This window comes from Lactuca serriola, chromosome 3 (assembly GCF_051521515.1).
Source record: "Lactuca serriola cultivar US96UC23 chromosome 3, Lser_US96UC23_V15, whole genome shotgun sequence".
Classification (NCBI taxonomy): Eukaryota; Viridiplantae; Streptophyta; class Magnoliopsida; order Asterales; family Asteraceae; genus Lactuca; species Lactuca serriola.
Window position 1 is genome coordinate 140,980,326 of NC_136410.1, and position 18,219 is coordinate 140,998,544.

The 18,219-nt window shown below is 32.9% G+C and overlaps 1 long non-coding RNA gene across 2 annotated transcripts; it reads right to left on the bottom strand.

Annotated features, from left to right (window-relative positions):
* Positions 1-14,650: 14,650 nt before the first annotated feature.
* On the bottom strand, positions 14,651-17,514 carry LOC145094684 (uncharacterized). 2 transcript variants are annotated; one of them, XR_013703486.1, is made up of 4 exons: positions 17,218-17,514; positions 16,786-16,874; positions 16,615-16,698; positions 14,651-16,000 (listed from the first exon to the last, which is right to left on the bottom strand). It is a non-coding gene; the product is annotated as an uncharacterized LOC145094684 (long non-coding RNA). The 2 variants fall into 2 exon arrangements; XR_013703487.1 differs by lacking the exon at positions 14,651-16,000 and adding an exon at positions 16,014-16,430.
* Positions 17,515-18,219: the final 705 nt, after the last annotated feature.

Below are 18,219 nucleotides of genomic sequence, written 5' to 3' on the forward strand. Positions count from 1 at the left end.
TGGATCAAGGAGGAGCAAGAAGAGGTTCATGGGGAAAACCACAGAAGTGGGTCCTGAAGAATACCAAGAGATGGACTACGAGCGGGAGAATTCTGATGAGGAGTTAGACGAGGATGAAGGCACCATAGAAATCCTTAGCGAGCCTTACCCTTCGGGAGTAATACCGAACCAGCAAGCAGAGGAGGAGGACCTTACCGACCATCTATGCTCCCTATAGGAAGAAGTGGCCACCATAAGACAACAACTCATTACAGCCGAAAGTAGAGTAGAGGGAAGAAGAGGCCACTCGTGAAATGAGTGAAATGGCAGAGCACCTTGTGCGTTATTTCGGCATATGAGTGTCACTACACTACTCGCAATATGTCCTAGGTTTATTATGTATTTCGTTACAACTAGTATTAGTAAATCAAGAGAGGTACGCCCTCCAAGAACCCATGTAATCCAAATCAACTCATTGTACTGATATCTATATCCTCTTTTGTTAAACTTAACGATCTTCCAATACCTACTACTACGTATCACCATAAATACATTAAAGGAATGTAGATCGAAACATTTAGAATCATACAATGAAACATGTGACTTATATGTGTGCATACATAAATGTATATCTATGAATATAGATGAGATACAATTAGAAATAACCATAGTTACTCACGAACTCGCTTCTCATCACACAACAGAATCATGTATTCCCATGGAGACAACCAGCACACCGGCGGAACACCTATCCTACTGATAGACTCTACTAATTTCCAAGTCACAATGACAACTGAAGTGACAACCGTCATGGAACAACTCAACGCTAACAACACAAACGAAAATGGAATCGGTGTCGACAATTCCAATTGCGGTATAACCAAGAGCACCAGCGAGTGGCTGCCTACCAGGACACCCCAAACCATAAACCCAAGACCAAGAAACGAAAGTCCTAGAAAAAGAAAGGGAGATGCTCAACTCAAGGACCTACAAAAAGGCAACAAGTTGTAGCAACCCATACCCCCACTGACCCTACTACCTCAACACCGAGAAAACCATATGCCGGAAGCCTCCCAAAATGCCACAAGTGCAACTTCCACCACCAAGGATCCTGTCAAAAGCTACACTTCAAGAAATGCAACAGAAAAGGGCATACCACTCGTTGTTGTAGAATGCCAACCCGACAGGCCACCAAAACTGCTAATGATAGGAGGATTCAGGCTTGCTACGAATGTGGAAGGCCTGGACATGTCAAGAGGGAGTGTCCAAAGATTAAGAACAAAAGTGGCAGAAACGTCAGAAGCATGGAACACGAGGAAACAACGAAAGAACCTACTATGATTACAGGTACGCTTCTTCCCAATAAACTCATACACATGTGTACTTTTGCAATATAGGTACAAAAAGGAGACTCATAAGTCACGGAGTATTATTGCGTACTAAATTGAAACCCTCAAACATTCATGAAAATATTCCCGTTAGAGATAATTAGGGGAAAAACTAAGACCACCATCTACACACACCTAGGATGCACTCTAAGCTCTGAGCAAACATTCCTCCTAAAACAACCTAGTGTTGGTAACGATAAGAAACTTCAAATGTTACCATTTTCATGTTTTAGATAAACCCTCTCCAAATCCACATCATACATTACAAGAAACCGTTTGGCTTAGCTCACTAAATAACGAAACCCGTATTATCTATAGCGAAAAACCTGACACAAACCTTCGAACCATCCTAGGCATCTAGACTCAGAAGCATATATGTAAGAAGTACCACACTTTTTCCTGACCCACATTAGAAATAAGAAATAAGGAGCAAAAGACGTCAAGGGTAACCCAGAGACTTATAATCTTTCTGAAGTAGTTCCCAGAAGGCCTTTCAGAAAGATCACCTATGTGCCAAGTTGAGTTCGGAAATCGACTTAACTCTTGGAGCCATTCCCATAGCCAAACCCCGAAGGCCACTTAGCACCAACATAAACACAGAGAGTGTCCGGTCTCTGGAACGATCCAATAAGTATGAGAATTATCATACCAAGACTTGAACCTCAGAGAACACCCATCCGACTCATAAAGAGGAAATGCTAATTGTCCATAGGACCACTGACTACTAAGAATCAAACAAATCCATCCTCAAGGATAGATATCCCCTATCCCGAATCGAAGACTTATTCGACCAACTTTAAGAAACAAGCAAAGGTCGACATTCCACTAACTCAGAATCCCATAGTAGGAAACTCCCAAGACAACCTAAGAATTGTAAGGCCAACTACACCACACACACCCTTAACTTTGGTGGCAATAGGGTTTCCCTTAAGGTTTAGAGACACTAATTTTTGGGCACCAAGTACACAATCCTCATTATCCATGACCATCCATCCACCTCCCCATATAGGACGAAAATGTAGACTACCTCTGTGTTGGGCCGAGATGACCAACACACAGCTAGCAAAAGGGCAAGTACCTAACGACACTGTCGCCAACCTGAAACCACCAGAGAGACAACCGAATAGATCACTCAAATTCGATCATGAATAGAGGCATTTAGAAACCGAAAAAAGAGCCATGCAAGTAAGTGACTGAAGCCCTTGGAATGCCAATTCGGTGATCACATACTTCTAAAAATCTCTCCTTTGGAAAAAGGAGGATATGCTTGGAAAAAGGAGGATATGCTCGGAAAAAGCATGGGAAATTTAACCCGAGATACATCGGACCCTATAAGTCCTTGCTAGGATTGGTCCAGTGGCTTATAAACTCCAGCTACTACCTGAGCTTAGCAATGTACGCCCTGTTATTCATGCGTCCAATCTAAGGAAATGCCTACCTGGAAAAACTCTCATTGTCCCACTTAATTAGATTGAGGTAGATAAATACCATCATTTTGTCGATGAACTCGTGGAGATAAGGGACAAAGAAGCAAAGCGATCAAAGAAAAGCCACATTCCCACCGTGATGGTCCAATGGAGTGTCAAGCAAGGACCAGAGTTCACCAGGGAATGTGAAGACCGAACGATGTAGGTGTACCCTCATCTTTGTCCCTAAGTTGTTGAAGACTATTTTAGAACGAATTTTGGGATGAAATTCCCTCCAACGGGGGGATGATGTGACAACTAGAAAATTTATGATTTAGATTGTGATGCATGTATAAAACCATTTCCTCTATGTAACCTTGCCACACCAAATTAGTGAATTTCAAATAACGATGTTATTTGAATACATATGAACGTACATATAGAATCAAGATGAAATAGCCTCATGCACGCCCAAAACTTGATCCAACAGCTAAGCCCAATCCATTTTAGGCCTTGGCCCAAGAATCCTCGGCCCAACACCCTATTAGACCAAAAGCTCCTTCTTTGGGCTTTATTGAGCCGAAAGCCTTCCTTTGGGCCTTATTGGGCTGAAAACTCCTACCTTTGGGCCTTAATGGACCGAAAACCCCCTTAATGGACCAAGCCAAAATCGAAAACTCCTTTTGGGCCTTCCATTGGGCTGAAAACCTTTCTAATGGAGCAAATGAAACCCGAAGACCATTTGAGGAGCCCTTAAGGCCGAAAACCTTAAAGGGTTTCGGCTAGAGCATATGTTAAACAAAAAAAAGAAAAAAAAAAGGAGAAAAAGGAGTGGGAAATACCTTGCCACCTCAATATTGTCCCATCAAGCCTCCAATCAACAAGGTCACCCCCCTCACTCTTATTTTCAGCCAAGAACACACACACACACACACACACTTCACCATTTCATTTTTCCTCTCAAACTCACTTCACTCTCAAGCTTCTTTCATCTCCATTCTCTCATAAATTTTTGTGTGTGGGTGTGCCATTTGCAATGATTCTTCTTCAAACACTATTAAACTTGGTAAGAACATCATGCAAACCCTTGTAATCCTAAATATTTTATGACACCAACTTCTTGTTTACACACTTTTGTTGTGTGTTAAGTTCTTAGAAACCCCCCCCCATCTTTTCTTGTTTCTCATGCTTTTCAGGGGGGGATACAAGTCAAATCTCGTTTAACCATTAGATATTTGCAAGTACTTATGTATTATATGTTTAACCTTTGGATAACTGCATACATCTTAGTTACGTGTTGAAAACGGAACTAATTATTGGGTAATAAGGTTTTTATCATGATTTCCTCAAGTTTTAGGGGGGAAATACAAGTTACAACACCAAAACTTAAGTTAAACATACACACCAGCTTTCAACAAAAAAGTTATGGTCTATTCACATACATTTTTGACCATCTTAAACTTAATATTTTTCAAAAATGTTGTATATGCAAATAGTTCAGGTTTATACCTTTCTAAAGACTACTTGAATGCATTCATACGATTTTTCTATAATTTTTGGAGATCTTTTACAAAACTACCTATCATTTTAGAAATGATTTCGGACCAGTCTGTGAAGATGAATATTTTCACACTGGTTTGAGAGCACTAACAGAAAAGTTAAAAACTAGAAATTGTCCCCATCATACTAAATGTTTTATACTTGTGTTTGGATGTAAGTTTATGTGTTATAATCTTTTAAAACATCTAGACATGATAACTTACATGTGTTTATATATTTGATTATATAAATGGACTTAACAAAACATTCATAATAAACTATAATTGGTATGGTTTGGAAGTCACAAAGCACATTTTCATTTTAGATAACATATAACTATTCAAAGGTATAATAATTTCATTTTACAAGAAAAATGAGTCATAGTTCACGTAAATCTGTTAAGGCTCTTGTGAGACTTTCCTTCACCATACCTACCTAGCGTACACAGAGTCTCCTGGAGGGAGAGCGAGGTAATTGTGTATAGATCTATACAGGGTTAACACCCCCACACCTGAGCTATTCGCTACAACTAGACGACGCCAGTCTAGGGTGACAAATATCTTACATAAATCGAGGCCTGAAGAACGTCATGACAAGAATATCAGTCATATCAAGCATGGTTGTAACGACTCATATTGGGAATAACAGTACAATTTTGTTTTACGGGAAGATTACACTTCACCGGTTTTATTCAACTATAAAACTACACATTATTTTCCAGTATACGGTACATTATACTTTCGGTCTTGGGGTTGAAGACTATGGTTTTTCATGCATCAGAAAATATTGGATTTTCTGGGAACACACTCTTTAAAAATACAAAAGAAAAAAGAAAATAAAGGACATGCATGCATATATTCACGGTTTAGAACAAGACTTATAAACTATTTTCATAGAAATTATCGGATTTTCCAGAAAGTACTACGAGAACTATTCTAAACAAGTGCAAAACCATTTATTTATACAAATATGCTTATGAACTCACCAACTTTTTAGTTGACGCTTTTCAAAACGACTTGTATTCTCAGGGATCCAGTAACAGGTAACCCGCTCTGGTATGAGATCAAGTGGTGCAATCTTATGAAGTTTTACTTTTGTCACTTTTGTGTAACTGATGAATAAATACAATATGTAAACAGTGTAAGTTTGTTATCTCAATGTATGTTGTCTGGTTGCTATGTTGCATTCATATTCCATTGTTATGATATTATACAATGACGTCATCCGCGCTTGGACGTTTCCGTCATCCTTGTTTGGGGGTGTGACACTCTAGAGTAAGATCATCTATTCGGGTGGCTATCTTACCTCTTGCTACTTATGGTTACGCATTTCATAGAGGTTAGCTGGTAGTGGGCCTATGTGTTGTGAGAGGACTAGTAGGTGGGAGTGAGCGTTATGATTGTTGTTTTTCTGTATTATGTTCCTGTTAGATCCTTGTTTGTTTATATGTCAACATATGGTGGTGGTGCGTTGAGTCGATCCTGCTTTGTGTCGTAGGGCAAGATACCCGGTACGGGCCAGCTGTAAGCCGAAGGCATGAAGGATCTGGTAGAGCAGTTGGGTTGAGGCTGTAGGCCAAAAAACCCTAGGTATTCCAACCCGATGGCTGAGTGGACCCGATGCATGTTTGTATGTTTATCATATTGGGTATTTTGGGAGAAACTCATAAAGTTTTATGCTTACCCAGTTGTTTATGGTTTCAGTTGTCATCAGTGATTGCAGGAAGGCGAAGGCAGGACTGTACACACTCATCAACAACATTGAGGATTCCGCGTATTCTATGATACTCTGATTTTTAATAAATGTAATGTGGAATAAACTGTCACACCCCGCTAAAGTAGAAATACAAGGCGTGAAAGTATAAAGGGTTTCATAGCAAAAGATAAAGACAACGCCAACCATAGTATTAAAAAGCATTACAAATTTACAATGGGTTTGAAAAAAATTTAAAAGAAATTAAAATGTAATTGTAATACAACACACGTGAATGCTCCTAAAAGTGATGTATCCCTGAGTGCCATCTTATAGACGAGTTCCTGAAAAAGCATGTAAAATGAGCGGTCAACTACCGAAATAGTTGGTGAGTTCACAGATTAAAAATAATATTGGTTTCATGAATCAAAATCAAAGTTTTGATAAAAGTTTCCACAAATAAAAATATATTTCAAAAATGAGTAAATAAGTTTGCATAAACAAAGTTCGTTGTCATCATGAGAGATAACGTATGTTGCCCAATTGCGATGCAACGTTCATATTCTCATGGGAAATAAAGTTCGTTACTAAAACGAGTAAACAAGTTTCATTGCTAATATGAGCAATCAAGTTTGTTGCTACAAGGAGCAAACAAGTTTGTTGCTACAAGGAGCAAACAAGTTTGTTGCTAAGACAAGTAGATAAGTTTCTAGTAACAAAAGTTCATTGTTATAATGAGAAACAAAGTTTATTGCTATAATGAGAAACAAAGTTCATTGCTATAATGAGAAACAAAGTTCATTGCTATAATTAATAAAAAGGTTTGTATGTATATGAGCAAACAATCAGTTCACAACCAAGCCTATGACTAATTCCCTATCAAGATCTATGTTTATTGTTTCATAGATGAATATGTTATCACACACTCAAGCAATCGGGCGAGTGAGGAGTTGTCAGTTCCTAATAGCACTATCCATAATGACCATTGGCTCAAAGAGTTAGAGGTTGGAGTAAAGTGTAAAGGAAGGGACTTAAGACGATAAGGCCTCATGTTTCAAGGTGCATAGACATACATAGCAAAATATAGCAATCATGTTTGACACAAATCAATTTAAATACAACGAACCATAAATAGTTTTTCGGACATGCTTTTCCACCCCAAAACGTAAAAACTGAAAATAGGGGGAGTCGTGGATAATCCCAATTCATTGAGATGATGCAAATGATTCCTTGATCTAAGTTCCACTTGTACCACTGCCAATTCCTACAGTAATTGTATACACTAATGAGTCTCTAATCGAAATCTAACACTAGCATACTTCACTTCTATAATAGAACTACGCCGATATGGTGTCAAAATTTTGATATTGATAAGTTACAAACATTTTTCTATGAAATTTAGATTTCTATGAATCAATTTGTTATATAACAAATTCAAATGCAAATCCCTATTATTGAAATGTTAAAATTTAACATTTTAGGTGGTGTTTCAATGATTAATTATTCAAAATCTAAACCAATTTAGTTCCAAAAATTTCCAAACTTTGCATTTTAATTCTAACTAAAGTCAAAGATCCCAATATAAATTTTCTTGAGTTTTCGATTTGTCTAACTATTTTTCACCATTTTAATTTCTTGAATAATCATAAAATTGTGAAAAATACTAAAAAATTAACTAAAATTACCAAACTTCAGGTTTTTGTTCTAAGATTATTAAAGGGTTTCCAGGTAAGTTTTTATAGATTTTAGATATGTATAACCATTTTTCCAATATTTAATTCTCTAGATAGATATAAATTCATGAAAAATATCAATCAGTTAAGAAAATTCTTCAAACTTTGTGCACCACTGATATGAAACATATATAATTTGGAAAAATAATAATAAAATATATTTTCAAACAATTTAACATGATTTTTCCAATTTTTGTGTACTTATTCTATCAAAATAGAGATATATAGAAAACAGTTTCAAAAATTCCCCAAACTTTTTGTATACTATTATTAGACATATTAAAGCTAGGAAAATTATAAAAGTTTTTTTTTCCAAATAGTTTAACTATTTTTCTTTGTTTTAATCATTTAAATAAACATTAATTCATGAAAAATTATTAAACAATAGGTAAAATTCACTAAACTTTTTATTTTTGATCTATATGTAATATAAAATATTTTTATTAAGTTTCATAATATTTGGATAATTTTAGCTATTTTGCATCAATTTAATCCCTTAAATATTCATTAAATCGGGAAAAATAAGAAATTGTGTTGGAAAAAACTAGAAAAATTTTCATAGATTATATATGATGTCTAGAAAATGAAAAAATTATTAAGTATGGATTTGGACATTCATAACTGTATTTTACAATTTATTTATCTTTAACATTAATAAATTTGAAATCAGTAGAAAACAATCATAGAAATGCATGCAACTTCACGAAATGTCTTTAATCGGTTCATAGGTCATAACCAAAATTTACTAGAATTTATTTACCATAAAAAGTATTTTATGTGAATTATTGCTCTATTTTCTTACAAAAAATACAGTAAATTTAGAAAAATGATTTAGTTTCTGAACATTTCCAGATCATCTTATTTTATTGTTTGGATTATGGGAAAATGTATATTTGAACAGAAAATAAGTTTTAGATATTTATTTTTGAATAAATCATTTATAAGCATTCTTAACAATGTACTTTGATAATCAAGCCTTTAAGCTTGATGTTCATCACATGCATTATGATTTAAAGACCATGTATGAACTTATTTTGTTCAAAAAGATGTTTTTAAATGAAAACTTGAATGCATGTGGTTTTGGATCTTTAAAACTTGTAAAACTCAAGTTGATGGATTTGGTTTAGGTTTTGATCATTGAATTTCACCTTTTAACAACATACATGTTGTTTTTGCGTGAAATCCTACCACCATCATCATCAAATTCGACATGCATGAACATGCATGTGAATAATTTCAAAGAAAAGTGTTTATGGAGAAGAAAAATGCAAGAAAACTTGATATTTTTGAAAGAAAAGTGAACAAAATGTAATGAAAATGGTTTTACCTTGAAGATCATCTTCAAATGATGAATATTCTTGAGTAAAATGAGGGATATTTGCTGGAAATTTCATTGTTTTTGTAGCTAATTCATAGAGGTAAAGAGTGGGGGTTTTAGAGAGAAGAAAATAAAGAAAAGAAAGATTCTATCTCTTTGGATATGTCATCTCTCTCGTCATCTCTTTGGGGTTATACTCCACCGAAATACAGAGATGCTTAATAACTCATGAAGAATTGAGTGTATCCCAATTATTCTACTTCTAAGTTCCGATTTTCCAGAGAGAAGTGAGAGAGACATTTTTAGAGAGAGAATTAAAGAGGTGGAATGAGGGAATGAGTAAAATGATTAGGGTTAGAGAAGATGTGACTTAGGGGAAGAGATGTGAACATGATTTTGAGGAGAGAATGAGTATTTTCCAGCATTCATTTTTTATTTATATAATTTATTAGCTTTGGGGAATTATGTTTATAAAATATAAAATCTTGTATTGAATTTTATGACATTTTGGCTCCTATGCTTATAAATAAGCTAATGTTTATAAATTATTGTCCATAATATAATTTAGATTTCATGATATATGTAAATAATTAAAGATGTTATATATAATATAAAATTTTGGGGAAAGTTTAAATTTTATAAAACTTGCATTTATTTTATAAAATTTTGACACTTGTTATAAAGTTTGGGGATTTTGGTATATCACAATGGATGTAGAATATCTTGGATTGTTTTGAACCAAATAAAATTTGTTCACACCATAATGAATTGAGTTTAATATTTGAAAAAAAATCAAATTTCTCAAAATAAATAATTATATTTGGTAGAAATTTACATAGTTTATTGAAATCAGATTATTGGCATTCTATGTAGTGATTCCGAGATTCAAGCGAAATTGAGGAATCAAGTATACTAGTCCTAGTTTTCAACTTTGACTTAAGTTTCTATGATACTTTGACCTAATTTCTACTTCTAGGTCAAGTACATGATGTGTCTACATGATTCATGCAAAGACGCCCAATTCAAGGAATGACTCGAATATGGATAGTCATTATAGTTAAGTAGTTGTAGAATTCACATACCAATTTAAAATCTAAGTACACTATTCTTCGATTCTACTTGTTTCCAAGTTTCTAGTAGGTTATAACTTAGCTTCTAGTTACCAAGTCTAGTATGTGTTGTGCCCTATGCAGTTAATATCGGCGATTTCCAGGTGGGATATCGGTTATCGGTAGCTTTCAAAATATCAATGTCAAATATCGGTCCAAAATATCGGAACCACAAAAATCGGTGATATTTACCAATATTTAACCGATATTCACCGATATTTGAAGGTGATTTTCAGGTGGGATATCGGTTTACTAATTTTACTTACTTCTGTTAGTGTTAAATCATTGACTTAAGTCTTATGGTCTTAACTTATCTGAACTTGTTGTTATGCTAAGTACTTAATTGTTAGTTTTAAGTCATAGACTCATGGTCTTTAGTCTTAACTGATCATATTGATGTGTTAATTGTTAAATACTTAACTGTTAAATTGTTAGTTTCTATAGGTTTGATCATCTTGTTATGTTAAGTACTTAATTCTTAATCGGTGATGATGATGATGATGATACTAGAGTTTATGTGGAAGATCTTTATACAATAATTGGAAGCCTTGGTTGATGTGGACTTGGAGGATGATTCCATGGCTTACGTATGATTATGCTTTAAACATTAACACTTTTGTGTTTTGACTTTTGATATATATATATATATATATATATATATATATATATATATATATATATATATATATTATGCATGGCATAAAAATACCGATATCTCATCGCGATAACCTATATCTCAAATATCGACTCTTGACCGATATTTGATTTTGGACCGCTATAACTGCCAAGGTTGTGCCTATACGTGTAACTAAGTTTATTAAAATCTAGAACTATCTCGAATTTTGACGGTTGTTACAGTCTCCCCCAGTTGAAAAAATTTCTTCCTGAAATTCAATTCGTGACGTATTCTATTAGAACTCAGCCGAATACAATTGTATAGTTGGAGAGGTGGTTACTTGAAGAGCTCTTTGGTTATTTTGGGTTAATTCCTCAAGGGAAGAGCCCAAAATTTTAGTTATAACCAAATTAGTGTTTCCCTAATTCGAGTTCTACAGTCTAGATTGTGGGAAATTTGGTTCATGAAATCATGATCCGACCATGGCGACCTAGACGAAAAAGATTATCTAAAGAGATATTATCTTAATTAAGAGATAGCTATAAGTTTTGCTAAGGCACCAAATGCATTAAGTTATAAGTCTGCATTGATTTTTAAGTCGCGTTCTAAATCAACACCAAGTGTAAATTCGTTGTCTAATAAATAAGAGACTAGGAACAATTGATCGCTTTCGGGTTGGCTATTAAGTCTGAAAAAGGTATATTCCAAAATAAGAAGGGGTAGCACGAATGAAAGAGAAGCAGTCGATGGTAAGTTCCTAATGATACGTACTAAGTGTAGACAACGCAGTTCTTGTACATTTCAAGTGTAAAGACTATTTAACTGTCGTCTACAAAATAAATTATGAAATGGCCAAAGATTTCTGAATCTATATTTACTACCACTGTTACTCTTGCTACAATAAAACCATATTCGAAGAATATACTTATTTAGAGAGTCATGTTTGCAAATGGAGGCGATGAAGGTTTATGATAAATTAAATGACATTGTGTAGATAGCATTTTGGGTGTTTAGAAGTGATAATTAATCTCACTGTTATCAAAATTTATGATAATTCCAAGAAAATGAAGATACATGTGTGGCAATCAAACGAAGTAGTAAAAAAATAAAGAGATTAGTTAATGTTAAAGGTTTAAGTCGTCGATGAGTGAATTTATATAGAAATATTCATATTACAATTTTTGAAGAATTGTCAAATTGTTTAAGTCAGGACAAATTCAAGTTTACTAGTAGTCAAAATATTTATGAAAACAAGTTTGAGAGTTTAGGAACTCACTGAAAATTACAAAGTAGAATGCTATTTTAAGAAAGGTGTAAAAATGTCGATCTTTAAAAATAGTGCATTTTTAATTCAATGATTCTACCAAAGACAATTATTTGAAGGATAGATAATTGTAATATTCAATTTTTTTTATGTCTTTAAGAAGAAGAAACATAAGATAATGTATTCTTTCACGTATATTTTGTGGATTTAGAAAAATGATAATAACAAGGGTATTAATCTTGTGTATTAATTGTAAGGAAAATACAAATATACAATGAAAATTGCATTTTAAATCAAATTTCTAAATTTAGAACTAAAGAAAAAATGTAAATAAGGATTACTCGTTTATAGTAGATTTCATAAGAAAAAAATGTATATGATAAAAGGCGTAGTGGAATAGAGGTGTGTTGCACCTGATCCGACATCGGCTTTGAAGGAGCACGAAACATTTTCTTATAAGGGGTGTGGATACCTTCCTTGACATAACACGTTTTAAAATCGTGAGGGCAGCAGATCCCATAAGAACACTACAGTTAAGTATGCATGAGCAAGAGCAATGCAGGGATAGGTGATCCCTTGGAAGTTTTTGTGCGGGAAGCCCAAAGCAGACAATATTGTGAGACGTGCCAGAGGGGATGTTACATAAACAATTATATTGATAATGGATTTATATATTGGAAAGTTTTACATTAATAAAAATGAAAAATTTTGGTTGTAAAAATGGGACGTTACACCTTGGGGTGAGGTCCTAATGAATAAAGTTGGAAACTTTATCCATTCAATAATTGAAAAGGACTAGATCTGAAGTTATGAGTTTAGCTCTCTAAGGATTAAACTCTTAATGAAGAATATGTCATTCTGTTAGGAACCACGATGTAACCAATGACTTGCAACAATGTGGTGGTGTGCTGCATGTCAATTATTTTGTCCTGACATGCCCACGACCTGGAGAAGAGGTCTCAAAATCGTGGTGAGCATTGACTAGGTTGACTGTTGACTTTTCTTGATCGTTGACTAGTTTGACATTTGGTCAAACTTGAAGGACTTGGATTAATGATTAAGTATCTGTCTTTGTTTTGTGTTAGTCGGTTCGTGGGAAGGATCGGTGCAGGGAGTAAGGGTGTTGTTGTGTTCTTAGATAGTTGGTTCGTAGGTACTTTGTTGCACATTCTTTTTTGCTTCTTTCGAACAGTCGAATTTTAGCTCTTTTTTTTCTTCTATTCTAGCAATGTATTTTTTCTGCAAAATAACATTTCCAAGCATTATAAGAATCTTTATCTTTATTCGCATCTAAACACAACTTAAAATGTCATACAAAAATATATGTAAAGTTTAAGTGATATCAATAGCAAAAACATTAAAAAAAAAAGTACGATGATATTTACAGTGAAAAAAGAAACTAACGTTCCCTTTTTGCATTAGGTCAAAACAAATACGTAACTTTAACATTTCAGAAAAAAGCAATTTCGGATACCGTAGGATATTACACTACTTAAAATATTTAAAAAAATGCAACGTTATCTTTTTAATGCTAGGTTTCAACATATTTTATGATGTTCTTGCTATAATCGATTGGCTAACATTTATTTTTAATTATCAAAATTGCAGGAAAGATTCTAAGAAGTCTTATTCTGTATATTACGGAGATATTTCATTTCTTAACTTATGAACTTTCTTTTGAGTTGTTAATGGTTAATGTGTTTTTGACTACTATGGTTATTTTTTTATTTTTTTTATTATTTTTTGTTTTGAGGCAAACGAGTAGAATTGTGGTGGCTAAAAATGAATTATCGTTATAATATTATTTTTAATAAATGAGTTTTCATTTTTTTTTTATATAGCATCTAAATTTCATTTAAAATTCTTGTTTTTTTTTAATTTATATTTTTATCTTTCGGTCTTAAGCATTTTACTTTGAAAGTCCGACAATTTAATAAAAAAACATATTAAAAACATCAAGTGCAAAAATGGTTAATAAAAACATTATATGGTTTTTAGGTAAAACCAAAGCCAAACCTAAACCGAACTATTACTAACGGTTTTGTTCTGATTTGATTTTATGGTTTGAACGTTTTAAGCTCATTTGTGTCTAGCTGTAATTTACTCTAAAACTAATGCGATTTTGAAATTTCAATACTAGTAAGAATCAAGAAATTGCAGTCTTACATTAATGTTTAATGATCATTAGTGCAAATTTGTCATCAACGTATTCACATGCTATTTTCATTGTAAGCTGCCAAATATAAAAAATTTCATTGTAAGTTGTCAAAAAGTGGTATTTGTGAACATAAAGATTATTAAAGAAAAACCGAAACCATTAAACCATATATCAATTGTATTTGTGAGCATAAAGATTAATAAAGAAAAACCGAAATCATTAAACCATATATATATATATATATATATATATATATATATATATATATATATATATATATATATATATATATATATATATGTACACACTAGGCATTCTTGAGGGCCATGCTTAGCACGGCCCATGAAAGGTGATTTGGTTATTTCCTTCATCATTGTCTAAATCTTTGAAGAAATATAAGTATATTGCTATTATAGGTACGGAATTCCAAATACAATGCTATTATTAGTTAAGAAACAAGTATGTGTATGTTGCTAATACGGGTAAAGACATGAAATTTCATTGACATGTTATATCATCCTACTCTTACTTTTTTCTATTATAGCATTAGACTTCAAAAATGAAAGTATATTGCTATTATGGGTTAGGAAATAAAACTACATGTTGTGGTTTTGGACTTTTTCCGTTTAGCAAAGTGGGACCCTCCATTTTCTGTCTATCATGTAATTTTGATTTCGTCTTTTTGTTAATGGCAATTGGTAGCAGATTCTACTCGTTTGTTTCTATTGCCTCATCCTCATGATTTGGTTCAATTGGAAGCAGAGGTGCTGCAGAGTCTGCAACTTCTACTCATGCAAATTAACAATCAGAATTATAGGCCACAAAGATGATAAAAAAACAAGGGTGGACAAAAAATTTGCAATTTTTGTCCCATTGACATGAATGGGTACCAACCCTATGACTAATCATAATTGAATAACCACATAAGGACTAAACTTTATCACTAAATGAGAATAAATAAGACCCATTTCGAGCTGTTGCTTCAAGACTACATAAATTCATTCTCGGATGATGTTAGATAAGATCAATTTAGTCGCCTAAAATTCCATTTCCCATGAAAATTTCGGCTTAGAATATAATACAACCTGAATGATTCTAGTCTAACTTGAATTAAAAAACTTGAAATTTCAAATAGGGTAACTTTGGCCACAAAACACTTTTTATTGGGTTGAATGCTTAAATGTTCGGATTTTCTGACTAAAAGCATAAATAAAAAAAATGGAAGTATATTGTTTTTATCAACGAATAAATGAAAGTTAGATTTTCTAATTTTTGCATGATAGTCGTTACATAATGTGTTTAAGATCCAATTAAGGCCATAATCCAACGAAATAAACATCATTACAGGAAAGTAAAAAAAAAACATGAGAATATAGAGTTTCTTGTAGAAACATATGAGTCAATAGGTTTCTACATATTTCAACTTTAAGTCGAATCGGTATGATATGTTCACATTTATATTTCTGCAATGTCTGAATCAAGTTATGGTTTGGCATCCAAATATCTGAACCATATCTAGTTTAATTAGGATCATCCAAAAGTTCAATAGAAACATTCAGCAAGTTTGTAGCAAAATATGCCTTGAAAAGTTGGCAAAAGATAACACCATAAATGAGGCCAAATTTGTACAAAGTTAGGACTTAATTAAGTCGTTCTTTTTTAATTAAGTTAAAAAGGGGCATCGCTTAAATATAACTCACAAAAACAAAAAAGTACCAACTTTCGTTTGTTCCTTGCACATGCAAACAATCAACTTACCATACATCTTGTAGCACCTTTCTTCAAGATATTTTTCAATCTGTATAAAATAATAAATTTTAGTGATATGTTAGCACAAATAATTTCATCCCATTAACTCATTGATTGATAATTTGAGATCATAAAAAAGAATGTGCTCACTAACTTCAGGACACAATTTGGCACTATCAAAAACATGATATTTAGCAACATATTCACACAATTTGGCACTATCAAAAACGATGGTTTCAGGACAATTATAATCAACTTAACCACCCAAAAACAACAAGATAAAATATAAAAGCCGAATACATTGAAACACAACCTACTTTCATCACTTTATCGTAAAACAGAAGTAGTAAACAATAATAAATTATCAAAGATACGTATTCAAGAAAACTTGTTAGCTGTGATTTGCTTGACAGAAACATTTTCACAAGCAGGTGAACTACAAATGATTCACAAGAACAATTCGTGATTCCAGCCTTTACCTGAACGAAATTGATATCATAAAGAGTTATAAAAGTTACCAAACAAAATCAAAATGTGATTAAAGGATGAAAAATGTTACTATCACAATTGTTTATGAATAAATATTTATTAAATCCTCATGAAAAGCAATCTAGATAAACAATAATCTAGAAATATTCAGGGTGGAAAAGGGAGAATACAAACCAGAAACGGATGATCCATACATGAATCGTGAGATGTTGAAGAAAAGGAGGTTTGAAGAAATGTCGGCTTCATCAACAAAATCATCTATCAATTTCGTATCCAAATTTTTAACTTGCTGTAAATGAAGAAGAAAGCAAAAAATTATTGAAATGGAAAAGAAAAAAAACTCACCTTGACACCCCAACTCATGGAAATAAGAGGGGCATGAATTATTGCTAAACCCATTGATCAGTACTTCATTGTCTACATCTTTGCCACTGCTGCAGAACGTAAATTATTAGAGAGAGAAGAAATCAACAAGTCATCGAAGTTGGCGTTCAACCCCAACTCATCAAAGAAATCAACAAGGACGCAAAAGGAAGTGATATTTGATGAATTTTGAGATTGCAGAGATGTTCTCGCAACCACCAGGTCTCTGATTTCCAAAACCATCTTGAAAACGTTCAAACCAGAAACGATAACATGAACAATTAGAAGTTAAAATCATGGACCAAATAGGGCTTCAAATCGAACCCTAAGTTTACAGAAGGGAAGAAAATAAACCACAACACGTACAACAAATAACAAAAATTGAAAAGGGAATTTATGAATAAATCAAATTACCACATCACTCGCTGTATGTGTGAATGAGATGGAAGAGGAGAAAAGGAGACTGATCAGGAATGGGAAGCGATGGCATGGAACGAAACCAGAAATGTAACTGATGCGTTCATTGAAATAATCTATATCAACACGAATTCGACCCCAACCACCGTCGCCAATTAGGGTTTTTTTTTTTTGGAGGATTGTTGTCAGAGATTTTCTTGCAACCAAAGCCGGAATTATGGAATGGAGAACGGGAATTGGTAGATAAATGTTGAAAGGGTGGACGATATATAGAGAGGATACGACACTTTGACACATGAGTCTCTATGAATCGATGTCAATGTCGATGGCGTCTTTCAGAGTGGTGGTGACGTGTTGTATAATAAACCCTGTTAAATTGTTGTAGGCAGCACCATAATAAAAGGGCTTTTATATATAGTAATGATATATATATATATATACATATATATATATATATATATATATATATATATATATATATATATATATATATATATATATATATATAGAGAGAGAGAGAGAGAGGGAGTGTGTGTGTGTGTGTGTGTTATGTTCAAATGTTTTCACTATCTATTGTGTGGATATATAATTGATTCTGGACCAACCATTTTAGTTATATATGTAGGGTTACGTTAATATGCATTAATTACTTTCTCAAAATAACTAAAATGATTGGTCCAAAATCAATCATACATGCACACAATAGATAGTGAAAACAAACTAACCTAACTATATATATATATATATATATATATATATATATATATATATATATATATATATATATATATATATATATATATATATATATATATATCTCCCTATACTAATAAAAGAGTAGTTCTTTTGCCATGTGTCACCATGTTAGACATTGTAATAAATATTATGACACTTGTCAATCTATTGGCACTTGTAATTAATATCACGACATTTATCAATCTATTAATTCTCCATTTCAAATTTCAAATTTCAAAATTTAAATCACATTTTAATTACATT